Source organism: Diabrotica virgifera, chromosome 7, assembly GCF_917563875.1.
Source record: "Diabrotica virgifera virgifera chromosome 7, PGI_DIABVI_V3a".
NCBI classification, from domain to species: Eukaryota; Metazoa; Arthropoda; class Insecta; order Coleoptera; family Chrysomelidae; genus Diabrotica; species Diabrotica virgifera.
This window is the reverse complement of record NC_065449.1, coordinates 59,853,078-59,869,922: the sequence shown is the minus strand read 5'-3', so window position 1 is coordinate 59,869,922 and position 16,845 is coordinate 59,853,078.

The window sequence follows — 16,845 nt, the reverse complement described above, 5'->3', positions numbered from 1 at the left end:
ATTCAAGTATTTTCATTTCCCAATGAAACACCCTGTATTATAAAGAGAAGCTTTAGCATGTCCTCGTATGTTATTTGCACGTTTCTTAAAGAAAGAGCGGCTATTTTTTGTATTCAAAGCTCATGTAAAGCTATTTTGTTTTAATGTATTTCTAAATATGTAATAAACAACAGTTCAATTAGATCGGTATCATCCCGTTAATGAAATAAATGGATTCATCCTAATGAGATTTCTTTGTTCACTTCCTGTCTTTGCCTTCGTTCAATAATTTCCTGCTCCATTACTAGTGATCTTTGGAAAATTACCAACTGGGTCCAATTTTAGCACGGTAATAGGTATTCTCTCCATGACGCTTCCTACCTATTCTCAGAAGCTGTTTATTCAGGAAAATTTGATTGAGTTTAAAACAGGAAAATATTTTCTACATTCTATTTTATATACCTATTAGTCTTAGAGCTAGAGCAGAAAAATCATCGTCATAAGTAATATGGAGTTTGGCATGTGAAATGTGTCTATTGTATATTGATAATTATGACCCCTTTCAGGCTGACACCTCAGTGGATAGAGGAAGTAGCAATAAGGGATGAAAGGGGAAGCTTATTGTAGTCTTTAAAGGTTTTCACCTCCCATTTGGTTAAACCTCCATCGATTTGCATGAAAATTGGTGACTGGTTAGAACATACCTCAAGAAATAAAAATGATTTAGTGCCAACTTGCACTTTTACCCTGAGGGTGGATACCACCCCTTCCCGGGGTGAAAACGATTTTATTAAAAATAACCCCAGAAATCGATAGAGGGACAAATTATAAGTAAAATTTGTTATATCATGTTATTAAAATAAATCAATACTTTTTGAGTTATTAAAGATCAAAGATTTGTCTATTTAAGAGCACATGCGTGAAGTTACGGATGATAAAAAAACATATTAATTAATTGTATGTTACTAAAATATTATTTTTATATTATTTCAATATTATGAATTTAGTAAAAGTGTATTCGAATATGTCAAATGTACCCATTATTGGACACCCCCAGTTACTGGACGTATTCAGTTTATAATGAAAAAAAAAAAATCAATTAAATATCGAAATAACATAAAAATAACATTTTAGCAACATAAAATTAATTAACACGTTCTTTTTATCATTCGTAACATCACGCATATGCTTCTAAATAGACAAATCTTTGATCTTTATTAACTCAAAAAGTATTGATTTATTTTAATAACACGATATAACAAATTTTATTTAAAATTTGTCCCTCTATTGATTTGTGGGTTTTTTTTAACAAAATAGTTTTCACCCGCGGGAAGGGGTGGTATTCACTACCAGGATAAAAGTGCAAGTGGCACCAAATCAGTTTTGTTTCTTGAGGTATGCTCTAACTAGTCACTAATTTTCATGCAAATCGATGGAGGTTTAAAAAAATACGAGGTGAAAACCTTTAATAACTGCACTAACTTTCTCCTTTCATCCCTGATTGCTACGTACTGTATCCACTGAGGTGTCAGCCTAAAAGGGGTCATAATTGTCAATATACAATGGACACATTTCACAGGAAAAACTCCATATTACTTATGACGATGATTTTTCGGCTCTAGCTCTCCATCTATATGTATATGTTGTATATTATAATGTACATATACATGGTGTTTGGTAAAGAATGGGCCATATCTTAACCTTAGATTCCTGAGCTTAAAATAGATCGATTTAAGCTAACTTACCTTAGTACAAAGTTGATAATAACCGAAATACAGGGTGTCAAAGTTAAACTTTTATTTTATTTATTTTTGAATATTTCCTGACAGGCAGTGGACAACAACTACTATAGCTTACATGTCAAAAAAAAGTGATATTGTGCCAATGTGTGCTATTGACCTGGGGGTGACTCTCACCCCCTTTTGGGGGGTGAAAAAATATATATCCAAAATAAGACCGGCAATGGATAAACTGACTAATTTTAAGTAACTTTTGTTCAATAGAGCTTTTTCGCCAAGTCAACACTTTCTGAGTTATTTGCTAGTGAATATGTTCATTTTTCAACAAAATAACCACATTTTTAGACGGTTTTCGCAAATAACTCAAAAAGTAACTATTTTGTCGAAAAAAACGTTCTTAGCAAAAATATAGCCTATAAAAAAGTAAAAAAAAATGGTGTACACCTTAGGTCTGTGGATCTCGCAGAACCAGAGTTATAGCCAATGAAAAATATATTAATATTCACCAAATTTCAAATAGAATATTTCGACGTGAAATATCCAAAAAATTTAGCACTTTTTGGGAAAAATCCATTATAACTTTTTTAAAGTGTTTAAAAAAAGCTTTATTTTTGTTTTTACAAAAAGTTTCTAGCATTAAATTTAAGCAAGTTACGCTCAAAATAAATTTGGTCCCTTTTGTTTTTGCAAAAAAAAATCAGGAAGACCACCCAATAATTAGCAACTTAAATGAAATTAATCGTTAGCGCTCCACAAATTATTTTACTTATTATGTTGTGTTTATATGATCTGTAAGTTTTATCGATTTAAAGTGCTTATTTTTGAAAAAATTGGGTTTCAACGTAAAATTTTTAAAAATTTAAATTATGAAAAATATGCTTTTTTTCAAAATAACTTAAAAATTTTTAGAGATACCAAAAACCTCGAAAAACAAAAAAAGTCAGGTTTGCTTTTCTGAATATCATGTATTTTTTTGCTTTTCTGTTAGACAAAAATTGATTGAGATTTGGTGTTTCTAAATTTGCATACATTCTACCTTTTAAATACAGCCCTTTCAATAATCAGGACTTTGAACCGATCAAACTTACAGATCATATAAACAATATATACACGAGTCAAGAAACTTGTAAAGTCGTTAAGATTAAGTTCATTTAAGATATAGTCCGTTCTTTAACGGTAAAATATTGCAAAACCTCTAAATTTTAAAGAACCGCTTGGATTGACATGAAATTTAGCATACACATAGCTAACAAGGCAAAGAAAAAATTGGTATTGTGCTTTTGCCCTGGGGGTGGTTTTCACCCCCTTTTGGGGGTGAGAAAATATTCGTCCAAAGAAAGTCAGGAAATGGATAAACTGGCTAATTTTAAGTAACTTTTGTTCTATAGAGTTTTTTCAGTAAGTCAATACTTTTCGAGTTATTTGGCAGTGAATATGTTCATTTTTTCAACAAAATAACCACGCTTTTAGACGGTTTTTCGCAAATAACTCAAATAGTAAGAATTTTGCCGAAAAAATATTCTTAGCAAAAATATAGCCTGTAAAAAGTTAAAAACAAATGGTGCATATATCACGTCTCTACACCTAGTAGAAGCAGAGTTATTGCTAATGAAAAATAGGTTCATATTCGTCAAATTCCAAATGGAATATTTTAACGTGAAATAACCAAAAATGAAGCACATTTCGGGGAAAACTCATAACAACTTATTTAAAGTGTTTAAAAAAAGGTTCATTTTTGTTTTATAAAAAAAAATTTCTAGCATCAAAATTAAACAAGTTACGCTCAAAATAAAGTTAGTCCCTTTTGGTTTTGGTAAAAAAATCGAGAAAATCACCCCCTAATTAGTATCTTAAATGAACTTAATCGTTACGACTTCACAAGTTTCTTGACTCGTGTATATATTGTTTACATGATATGTAAGTTTCATCGGTTGAAAGTCCTTATTATTGAAAGGGCTGTAGATAAAAGAGGTTGAACGAGTCACTGATCACGAATGTATGCAAATTTAGAAACACCAAATCTTAATAAATTTTTGTCTAACAGAAAAACAAAAAATACATGATATTCAGAAAAGAAAATCTGACTTTTTTTGTTTTTCGGGATTTTTGGTATCTCTAACAATTTTTAAGTTATTTTGAAAAAAAGCATATTTTTCAAAATTTACATTTTTTAAAATTTTATTTTGAAACCAAATCTTTTCAAAAATAAGCACTTTGAATCGATGAAACTTACACATCATATAAACACAACATAAGTAAAATAATTTGTGGTGCGGCAACGATTAATTTCATTTAAGTTGCTAATTAGGGGGTGGTTTTCCCGATTTTTTTTTTGCAAAAACAAAAGGGACCAACTTTATTTTGAGTGTAACTTGCTTAAATTTAATGCTAGAAACTTTTTGTAAAAACAGGAATAAAGCATTTTTTAAACACTTTAAAAAAGTTATAATGGGTTTTCCCCAAAAAGTGCTTAATTTTTTGAATATTTCACGTCGAAATATTCTATTTGAAATTTGGTGAATATGAATCTATATTTCATTGGCTATAACTCTGGGTCTACGAGATCCAGAAACCTAACGCGTACACCATTTTTTTTTACTTTTTTATAGGCTATATTTTTTTAAGAACGTTTTTTTCGACAAAATCCTTACTTTTTGAGTTATTTGCAAAAAACCGTCTAAAAATGTGGTTACTTTGTTGAAAAATTAACATATTTGCTCGCAAATAACTCGAAAAGTGTTGACTTGGCGAAAAAGCTCTATAGAACAAAAGTTACTTAAAATTAGTCAGTTTACCCATTTCCGGACTTATTTTGGACATATATTTTTTCACCCCCAAGAGGGGGTGAAAGTCACCCCCAGGGCAAAAGCACACATCGGCACAATATCACTTTTTTCTTTGACATGTAAGCTATACGTATGCCAAATTTCATGTCAATCCAAGCGGTTCTTTAAAATTTAGAGCAAAAACCGTGAATGAATGGACTAATACTAATTAGGGGGTGATTTTCTCGATTTTTTTACCAAAACCAAAAGGGTCTAACTTTATTTTGAGCGTAACTTGTTTAATTTTGATGCTAGAATTTTTTTTATAAAACAAAAATGAAGCTTTTTTTAAACACTTTAAATAAGTTGTAATTAGTTTTTCCCCGAAATGTGCTTCATTTTTGGTTATTTCACGTTAAAATATCCCATTTGGAATTTGACGAATATGAACCTACATTTCATTAGCTATAATTCTGCTTCTACTAAGTGTACAGACGTGATATATTCACCATTTTTTAAAATATTTTATAGGCTATATTTTTCCTAAGAATGGTTTTGTGACAAAATACTTACTATTTGAGTTATTTGCAAAAAACTGTCTAAAAGCGTGGTTATTTTGTTGAAAAAATGAACATATTCACTGCCAAATAACTCGAAAAGTATTGACTTAGTGAAAAAACTCTATAGAACAAAAGTTACTTAAAATTAGCCAGTTTATCCATTCCCTGACTTTCTTTGGACGAATATTTTTTCACCCCCAACGGGGGGTGAAAACCACCACCAGGGCAAAAGCACATATCGGCACAATACCACTTTTTTTCTTTGACTTGTTAGTTATGTGTATGCCAAATTTCATGTCAATCCAAGCGGTTCTTTAAAATTTAGAGGTTTTGCAATATTTTACCGTTAAAGAACGGACTAAACACGAAATTTGGCACAGTGGTACCAGCAGCTGGTATTGTACAATCTACTAAATTGTGTTAAACAAACGTTTCTGGCTACTACCAGAGGCGTACGACAGGGGAACGTGAATGGTTGACCTTTCCCAAATTCTACGCCACTGGCGGAATAGCTATTTTAGTGCAATTTTTTGATTTTCCAATACTTTTATGTAAAAATCATACTCTTCATGCGTAACTATAAAGCCTTGTAGTTTTCGAGGTATTTGAAGCAAAAAACGAAGGAGCATAACACATTAATCAAGATAAGTGTGCCTTTTCATTTTTAACTTCAAATATCTCGAAAACTAATGACTTTATTGTTACGAATGAAAAGTATATTATTTGCATAGAAAGTATTGGAGAATCTAAAAATTATGCTAAACTAGCAGTTTCATCAGTGGCGTAGAATTTGGGAAGGGTCAACCAATCACTTTCCCCTGTCTTACGCCTCTGGTAGTAGCCAGAAACGATTATTTAACACAATTTAGTAGGGTGTACAGTGCCTACACTTTCTGCCAAGTATCACTCGGATATATCAAATTATTTTAAAGTATTCCTTTTTTTAAATAATTTATTCTTTATTGAAAACTTTAAGAACTATGTGTGCCCGGTACTATAAAACTATTTGAAATATCCTTATGATACTTAGCAAAAAGTGTAGCTACTCTATACCCTACTAAATTATGTTAAATAATCGTTTGTGGTTAATACCAGAGGCGTACGACAGGGGAAAGTGAAAGGTTGACCCTTCTCAAATTCTACGTCACTGATGAAACTGCTATTTTAGCATAATTTTTATATTCTCCAATACTTTCTACGCAAATAATATACTCCTCAAAAATGAAAAGGCACACTGTTTTTTATTAATGTATTATGCTCCTTCGTTTTTAGCTTCAAATATCTCGAAAACTAATGGCTTTGTCGTTACGAAAGAAGAGTATATTTTTAACATAGAAAGTGTTCAGTGGAAAATAAAAAAATTTCACTAAAATAGCAATTCCGCCAGTGGCGTAGAATTTGGGAAGGATCAACCATTCATGTTCCCCCGTTGTACGCCTTTGGTAGTAGTCAGAAACGTTTGTTTAACATAATTTAGTAGATTGTACAATACAATACAATACAATGCTGACTTACCAAATTTCGTGTTGTTGTCTCATGCCTATCAGGAAATATTAAAAAATAAATAAAATAAAAGTTTAACTTTGATACCCTGTATTTAGGTTATTATCAACTTTTGTACTAAGGTAAGTTAGTTAAATCGACCTATTTTAACCTCGGGAATCTAAGGTTAAGCTATGGTCCATTCTTTACCAAACACCCTAGTATGTAAAGTTTCCGCGGTTATTACAATGAAACTTAAAATCAATTTCAACCAAACAATCAATACTAAAATTAAACTCGCCCTTCTTCCGGGTTGAACCGCGTGGTTGGTTTCTAAGCCGAGCTTCCGACGTCTTCTCTGACGTCATCTTCAGGGCATCCGGGGTCTCAGTCTCCTAAGGCTCGAGACACTGCACTCTGCGCTTATCATCATTATTACCCACCCCATATATTTTGTGATCTCTTGTGATCTAAAAATCTAAAGATCACAAGAGATCACAAAAGACACTCTGCACTACTCACTAAAATACTATTGTGCTCGATGCGGAAACGTTAATTTATATAGTGGTTCGCTGGATTGGCGCTTGCGGGTGAGTTGCCGGGAAGATTTTTAATAACGGTATTTGGATAGGTAGGTGGAGCGGACGATGTTTTATTTGGAAGGGGTCTCAAGTCAAAGGCAATCGGGTGACGTAATCTCTTTTGTTTAGACAATTTGGCCGTTTTTCGATCTCCGTGGCTTCTCAGCTAACTCTTGGTTTATAGAAGCAGGGGATACGGTTATGAAGTGTTTAAAGTCAATTTTATTGCCTGACCTAACCTGTATGAAGATAGTGTTGGCCTAGGACTGAAATTAAATCGGAATTACGAACAGATATGAAATGTTTATACCTAAATCTTATTTTGAATTCTACGATTGGTGTGGCCTATGTAAGATCGGGGGCAGTCTGCACAAGGTTTATGAAATTCCATGTTACTAGCCGTTTTACTATATTTTTGGTATCAGTTAGAAATTAAAATGATCCACTTGGTTGCTTCCCTGCGTAAATGTCCATAGTTGCAACATAAAACATTCTAACATCTACCAACGCATGTATTTTGATTCCGTGTTTTTCGGGCTGATTGGCTATGTATTGCCTAAATTTACACCTACAACAAAATCCATCAACCATTAATTTCATCAATGAATGCGTATTCTCCAAATGTGTATTATTCTTTACGTTTTTGAACAGTCGTCGAATATCTCTTGAATCCGAGCTAAATTATCATTTTGCCCCCTTTTTTTTATTTAACTAATGCCTCGACAACTAATGGCCATTGGCATGGTAGGTACGGTAAATTTTTGCAGTTAAATACCTAGTGTCATGTGTAGTGTGTGTGTTGAGTAAGTGTCTTGTTACTTTGCAAAGTCGACGTCATTGTCTTCGAAAAGAGACTCTAATTGTATCCGAACGTCTGCGATCCCTCCGGTGAGTACTGTTTCTTGTCTTGCTTCACTATTATGTTTCACTATTATAAAATCTTAGTGCTTGCAAAAATGCATGAAAGCACATTTTCGACATAGCAGAAAACAGTAGGCGCAGTTCGATGACTATACCATAATTCTTGGGTATTAGATGAACAGTTATATTATTTTTGATAGGATCTTCGCATTTTCTCAATCTGGTTTGTGCAGTCGACAACATGAAAAATAGTTTCAACCAGAAAAAAGAGCTTCCAACATAAAAAAGAGTTTCCAATACTCTAACACATTTTTGCAGATTTTGACATTGTTTTTGACACCAGGCAATTTTGTAGTGATATTTTGATGGAAAGTCTTGCCTTTGGATACTGAAATTCTATGTCGTAACAATTTAGTTTGTTTGTTTTTTCCCAGAACTCTCGATAAACTGGTCCAGCTGTTGAAACTTACTCTTATATCAGAGGCGGAGAAATTTGAGCTTGAACTCCACTCATATCTTCAGTTTCACTTTGACTTTGAGCGTCAACTTCAGTCATTTACTTAGTTTCTGTTCTGACATCTGATCAATTTCTGGTTCAATATCAATACCTTCGTGCCATCGTAATAATTACTATTAGGCTTTTGGATCCATGTTCTGTAAAACAAGAAAAACCAAAATATTTTATGTTAATACAACACAAACGCACTCATTGTTGTGTAACTCACGCACTCAGTTTTTCTAACAATGTGCAGAACGTGATAACTAACCTGTCAGAATAAATTTAACGCTGGCCCCTTTCAGACTGTCACAGACACCCAGACTGCAACTGCAAGTGATACACTTAAAACAGCGTCCCACCATCAAATAATTTGATCAAATAGTTTGAGCAAACTTCGGAAGTACGTCAAAGTGACGTCACAATTGCAGTTTTTTGAAATTCTAAAAATCTGTGCTCTAACTATCAGTCTAGTTTGATCAAATTTTTGTATTGAGTTGTCTAACTTGTTTGTACTTTATTTAAAATTAAAATTTTTCATTATTATCCAAAATGAACACTCAGGATGTCACGTCAATAACTGTCACTTTTAGTTTGCTCAAACCAGTTTGATCAAATTATTTGATGGTGGGACGCGGCCTTTACACTATACACAAGTGACATGTGGTGGAGTGTGGAGAAAGTATTCATGAAAGTGCGGTGTTGCCGATTTTCCAAAAAAAAGAATGGTGTGAGGAAAATTTGTTAGATTTTTTTTAACATGGACAATGATCGCGTGCTAAATACTGATTATGAGCACATCTGGTCATGGGTTTTATAGTAACTTCCACCCCTGACAGTCGGTCATAATTTAACCTGTTAATAAAAAATAATTTATTTATTTACTAGACAGTTTAGTAAACTAAATTTTAATTATCAACAATAATTTGTGAAAGTAACTTATAATTTACTTTGATGTTTTCAAAGAATTTATATTTACTAAAAGGTAGCTCCAATTTCTCTCGATTCCTGTAGTCAATACCGTCCTGCCACTGTTGTGGCTCGAAGTTCTGCAATTACTTGCGGTAATAAATTTGTTGGGCTTCAAAATCAAAGAAAATGTTGATAACAGAATTTTCTGTGAAGAAAGCCCGTGTAGCTTTAATTTTTACGTTCTTTTGTTTTTCTGTATTTGGCGCACCTGAGCTTTTCCTCATTTTCGTCTATTTTCCTTTAACGATTTTAAGATATTTCATGGTTGATTCGTTGCTGAATTTATGTTTCAAAAATACCTTAATTAAAAGGTTTCAGTATTAGCGTGTAATTAGATAATTATTAGTTAAACGAATTTAAAAAAAAAACGCGTAATTAATGGTTTGGATTTATTTTTAAATTTCTACACAAAAATACTATTAACTTGTTCAGTACGTGAAACAAAAAAGGATAATGAAAAGCAGGTAAAAACAAAAAAACAAAATCATTCACGTGTTTACGTTGTACTATGAAAGTTGTTCTGTCAAGATTTTCATGTAAATGTTACCATTTTATACGTTATTTGAAGGGTGAAGGGAAAAACAGGGAATGTCACGTTTTATGAGAAATTGAGATATTGATACTTTCTAACAGATATTTTATGTATTTATTATTTACAGTAGAGTGGTAGATAATAACTTGGACCGTCCGATAAATATGCCTGTTTAAAATAGTACTGCGAAGGAGAAAACTGGAAATGTCCACGCGTGAAAGATAAAAACAAGGAGAGTCCACTTGAACAAAAACAAAAATTAACTACATTTTTATTGCGAGTTTAATCGTTTAGTTTCCTTTGTTTATGTTTGTTAGAAAGTTCTTCCTCTTCTTAGGGTGCCAGGCCATCCGAACATTGGTGATCATTCTGGCTATGATGACTTTGTTGGTTGCTATACGGAAAAGGTGTGTTGAGATCCTTCTACACCATACTCGCATGTTAGCAAGGCAGACTATTCTTCTTCGTTCTGGGCCCTGTTTCCTTCAATTTTAGCTTGTAAACTGCATTGGAGTAGCTCGTATCTGCCTTGATTTCTCAAGTCCTAAGTACGGCCCTTACGATGTTGACTAAATCTGCGGTTGTGTTCATCCTCCGTAGCTGTAGTACTTCTTCATTGGTGACTTTGTCTGTGCATGGTATCTTCAGGATCCTTCTGTACAGCCATAGCTCAAAAGCCTGAAGTGTTAGAAACGGCACGGCCTATAAAGTTAGAATTAAGCCTAATGGAGTTTCTCAAGAAATTAATGTATGTTTTAAAGTATTCATGTCAATACAAGGTGTAACTAAGGGCAAAATTGAACACTTACAAAAAAATTTAAAAGCTGCAGGAACTTCTGGACAAGACAAACGTGGTAAGCATGGTTCCCAGCATAGAAATCGCGTGAAGCAGTATATAACCACATAAAGTCTTTTAAAACTAGAATATCCTATTACAGTTTACACTAATCTAAGAAAAAGTATTTACCAGAGAGTTTGAACATTACAAAAATGTTCAACTTGTTCAAAGAAAAACATTCGACCATTAAAGTTTCTTACGTTACATATTATCAGAAAATTTCGTTTGCCCTTTGGTTACCCAAGATCAGACACATGTTTAGCATGTAATGAATTACAGGCGAAATTAAAATCATTATATTGTGATAAGTTTGCTGCAGAAATTCGCAAATAAATAATTCAAATGCGTTACACAAACGTAAGACACAGATATTCTATAATTTTAAAAAGGCTGCTCTCAAAAAGTCAAAAAAATCAGGCGACCATTGCATTATAATAATAATAATAGTCTCCCGTTTTATACCGCACGCGGCTTTGGGAGTATAGCAGGGTAGTATGCTTTATCTAGGGCCAACGGTATACAAGGAAGGTAACAGGGCCAGTGCTACGCTTCAACCGCCTATTATTACCCCTGGTTTTACCCAAGGTACTCATTTTATTCAGGCTGAGTCGACCTGGGGCCTATAGACATTTTAAAAATGTCTAGTTGTTCTTGCCGGCGGTAGGATTTGAACTGCGGACCACCGGCATGCGAGGCAAGCACACTACCACCTGCGCTACGCTGGCCCCGATTGCATTACCATTGACCATTGCATTAAACTATCAAAAAAAATAATGTATTTCCTTTTGTTATAATTTTTATTGCCTTATTATTGTCATAATTTTGTTTTCAGCCTTTCTATCAGCTGGTGCAACTAATGTTTGTAACGTAAAATATAACGTGATATTTGGACAGTCCTTGTTTTTTTCAGATTTTATTTGTAGTTAGCTACTTTTTAATTTTTTTATCTCTGTTCTATAAACATTTGATTGAAATGTGTTTGTGTATTAAATACAATATACTTTAAGTTTACTAAATAAACATAAATAATATTTCTTCAGTGCAATGGTTTAAAGATATGTAGTCACAAACATTAAATTTCCTATTGTCTCAAAACAAAGATAATGTGATATTCCTTGTTTTTCCCTTAACCCTTCATTTGGTGCATGTCAGAAAGTCTTAGTCAATCGTTATTTCATAGAAAAAAGCTTTAGAATTAATCCGATTCAGGGGCTACCACCATCAGTTGATACATATTTCTTCTTTTTAGAGTCATTAGAACTGCAAGCACACTGAATCTGGCTGTCTACTGAGCAAAATAATACACAATTATTTACAAATGGTCGCATTAGCGACATTTATTTAAATAAAAGAGAGTCGGAGTGCAGTATGCTTGGTAACTATCATGATCTGAGCTTTTAAAAATTTATGAAGCAAATAGACCGATTAATAGCGGACATGGTTAATACGAGATGCGAAATCTTCTTCTTTAGGTTCAGGTTCAATTCAGACGTTGGCCGTCATCATTCACGTTTGCAATTTCCTGAAACCTCTCTCTATCGGCTGCTGCGCGAAATAATTCTTCTACTGTGCAGCCACACCATTGTCTAATATAACGCAAACATGAAAGTTTCTTTCGACCAATCCATCTCTTTCCCTCCACTTTTCCTTGTATTATAAGGCCAAGCAGATGGTATTTAGGTCCTCGAACTATATGGCCGAAGCATTCTGTTTTTCTCCTCTTTACGATGCTTATGAGCAGACGTTCTGAATTCATAATTTGAAGAACACCTTCATTGGAAGTGTGCGAAACCCACGATATCTTTAGGATTCGTCGATAGCACCACAATTCAAATGCTTATATTTTGTTTAGCATTGTGGTTTTTAACGTCAATTTTTCACAACCATACAATAAGATAGACCACCCATAACATTTCAAGACCTTCTTTCGAATATTCATCGACAGGTTTCTGTTACATAAAACTGGTTTCCAGGTCATAAAAGCCTTCCGTGATATTTCTATCCTTTTTATTATCTCTTCATCAGAGGCACAATTTACATTTAACCAGCTGCCAAGGTACTTCCCACATAACAATTTCATGTTCTTAGTAGATTCATAGAACATACTTTTCAGAAAAAGTATATACTTAGAATATGCGTAATTACCATTGCGAATGTGCAGAGCATATACTGAGTATATACTACATTACAGTACTTAAACGTTCTATGTATATACTTAGAATGTACTACCGCACTTCTTTTCAGTATATACCAAGAACATACTTTTTAGAAGATTCTAAGGAGGTGCTATAAACCTTCTATTTATATACTTAGAATGTACTATCGCACATATTTTTAGTATATGGGAAGAATATTCCAAGGAAGTGCTATATACCTTCTAGTTACATACTTAGAATGTACTAGGGCACATATTTTTAGTATATAGGAAGAATATTCCAAGGAAGTGCTATATACCTTCTATGTATATACTTAGAATGTACTATCGCACATATTTTTAGTATATGGGAAGAATATTCCAAGGATGTGCTATATTTCTCAGAAGTATGTTCAACATCACCCAATCTCATCCTAGGTTCTACTAATATATTATATTTACATATTCTAATTGCATATGAGAATGTATAGTTATTACATTCTACAATATTACCTAAAAAGTAAGTATAAAATATATAAACTTTAGTTAGTTATATAGGTACCTATGTATAATAAATATTATATGGGTAAGTAGCCTATATATAAAATATAAGTAATATATTTAGTTATTATGTGCACAGCAAAATAAAAATGCTGCTTATATAATTATATAATAGCCAAATATATAATATAATATGTATGTAAATTACTAAAATTTATAGGTATCTATATACATTATACATACTTTTACTTACTAGGTATTTAGGAAATATTGAAGTACCAATATGAATTTATTATTTTCAAGCTGCTTTTTATGTTCTTAAAATGTTTTAGTCCTTGTAGCTAGAACTACAATCGCTTCGTCCTCACAGCGTAGACATAAATGCCTTAACTAACTGTACTGGAAACTATTTTCATATTTTGCCTTTTTGTTTACCAACCCCCTTCCCTTGTGCAGGTATAAAATATGCAATGCAATGGTCAGAATAACAATGAATGGCCGTTTCCGGATTCCCGAAAATTATAGGTAAAAATATTTTTATGGTATAAACTCAAATCAAAATGGTGAATTCATTTCAATTAAAAACGAAACGAGAATTTCTCATTTTTCTTCAATAGAATTAAGTTTTAAACTTTTTTACCATACAATTAAAACGGTTTAAAAAAATGATGAATTAGATAGTTCAGTAGTACCTACCAAAATACCTAAATTTTATTAATTATTCTTAACGCGAAGTTGATAATCTATAGGCTAACATTATTCTTCTTCCTATAGGTACATACGGTATATTCTTTTTAAGATATTTTAAAAGTATATACAAGTATGTGTTAAGCATATACTTTTGCATATACTTACGCATATACTAAGAATATTCGATTAAGGTATATTCTAAGAATAAACTTTTACGAACATTCCGAGATACTACGTACACGAATGTGCTCAGTATATTCGGTGCAAGAATATTCTTCGAAGCACATGCAAAGAACATAATATTTAGAATGTTTTTTATGGTACATGCTATGCTTGTACTACGCATATACTAAAAAGGATATACTTCGACGAATGTTGGCAGGATATGCTTAGAACATGATGCGAACATCATTGTTATGTGGGTTGGAATGATTCACCCGTTCTAACTCATCTTCATCAAGAGAAAGCTGACCCTGATCTACTTTAATCTTTCCGACTACCATCCACTTTGTTTTTGAAATGTTGATTTCAAGGCCTCTCCGATAACTTGCTTCACTGACTTGATTTAGTAGTGTCTGAAGATCTTGTAAATTTTTAGCCAGAATGGCTGTATCGTCAGCGTATCTAATATTGTTGATTACTTCCCTGCCTAGCCTTACTCCCTCTTGTCTGTCATCCAAATCCTCCCTAAAGATTTCTTCAAAGTACAGATTAAAAGGGGTGGGTAATAAAACACAACCTTGTCGTACTCCACGTTTTATCGGTGGTTTTTCAGTACGACTGTCTCCAATTTGAATGGAGGCTACTTGATTGTAATATAAGTATTTCACCAGTCTTATATCGTAGTGGTCAAGTCCTGCTGCCTGCAGACAATCGAAAAGTGTATCATGTTGAACTCGGTCGAATGCCTTCTCGAAGTCGATGAAACAAACATAAACGTTCTTTCGGAATTCACAACTTTTTTGTAAGAGAGCGCGCATACAAAATAGTGCTTCTCTACACCGAGAGAAAAAAATTCTTGACATAAAGAAACTTTATTAATATTTAAGAAAGATCGTCTTGGCATATTGCCTAAGAAATATATCTTTGTATGTAAGATATAATTTTCTAAAATATTTCAAATAAATTCTACTATAGTCAAAGAAATATATCTTAAACATGATTGAACTATCACTTTCTGGCAAACTTCAAACCCATTTATCAGAAAGAAATTAGACTTGATGTTAATTAATTTTATTAGTCATAAAAATATATTTTCTACACATTACAAAACTATTCATTCTGAGCAATAATATTTATTAGTAAGGAATATTATTATTCTACTATTAATAATTAATGTATTTAATGTTAAGAAATATATTTCGCAGAGATAAACGTATATTTAGAGTGAAGTTAATATTTCTTGAAAATAAAGTGATATTACATACGGCGAAATAAATCATTGTGTTAAGGTAAAATCATTATTTATTAATAAAACAAGATATAAAACGTTATTATTACATACAAATATTTTCTCCACTCTTAAACCACTGGCTTCTACACAACAATAAAAGGATGGAGAGGCAAATCCAACTTCCTCAAATTTTCTTTCTTTTGTTAATAGCACTTTGTATATCAGCAATTCACTAAAACAAAATCGTTAAGTAGAAAGAATAAACTTACTTTAATAAAATTTTTTTATAAAGATACAGGTATTTATTTTGACAAATTTAGGAAATAAAAAAAAACAAACACACGGCCCCACATAAGAACTATTAATACTAATAATAATCAATCATATTTAGTTCAAACATGCCATTATTTAACCTACACATCTTTGTTAATTTTTTTCTTTTTTTAATGAAATATTAATTATTTATCTGTATAATATTAAGTCACACAATAAACATTGTTTAGCTAAAACAAGAGGGAAATACAACCAATGTAAAACATTGAAGCAGACATAATAATATTGTAATTTTCTTAATTTTTATAATCTAAAAGAGACAGCATACCTAATCATTAAGAAATTTTATTACGGGAAAGTATTATTAGTTTACATCTAGGTCATTTAATACATATTATCTAATTCACCGTTTTCGGCAATAACATTTCTTAACCATAAACCTATATTTCTTTTAGACTAATTGATTTCTTTATCTCAAATAAATTTAACAGAAAACATCTTCAGCGTTGCACCCGCCATGTTTGATATAGCGTTGTATTGTATATTTTTATAGAAGACGATACATTCAAGAAACCTATTATAGTTGATACATAAATATACACATTTTTAAAAAGGTACTTACATGTATGAAGTTCTACCATTTCTGGAAGGTCCCGCAGTTGGTTAATAACTCCTTTCTTAATATTGTTTTGAAGATATATATTATATCATTCTGTCCCAGCTTTAAATTGTGGCATATTTCCTAGTTAGAATAATAAGCTCCTTTATTTCAGCGTCGTCCATCATAATACCTAAAAAGCATATAAAGATATTATTATGTTTCTTTTTTAACCATTCGGATACGCAACAATATTATTATTACATCTTAAATTACTCAATTTACTTTTATTTAATACCTATATATGTACGTACCTTCAAAATATCCGTTAATTTTTAAAGAACACCAATAAATCTAAAATACATCTATATGAACATGAACATATCACGCCATCTTGACAAACACTGACGACTAAATCATAAATAGTTAATCTGCGCAATTCTTTTGTGGA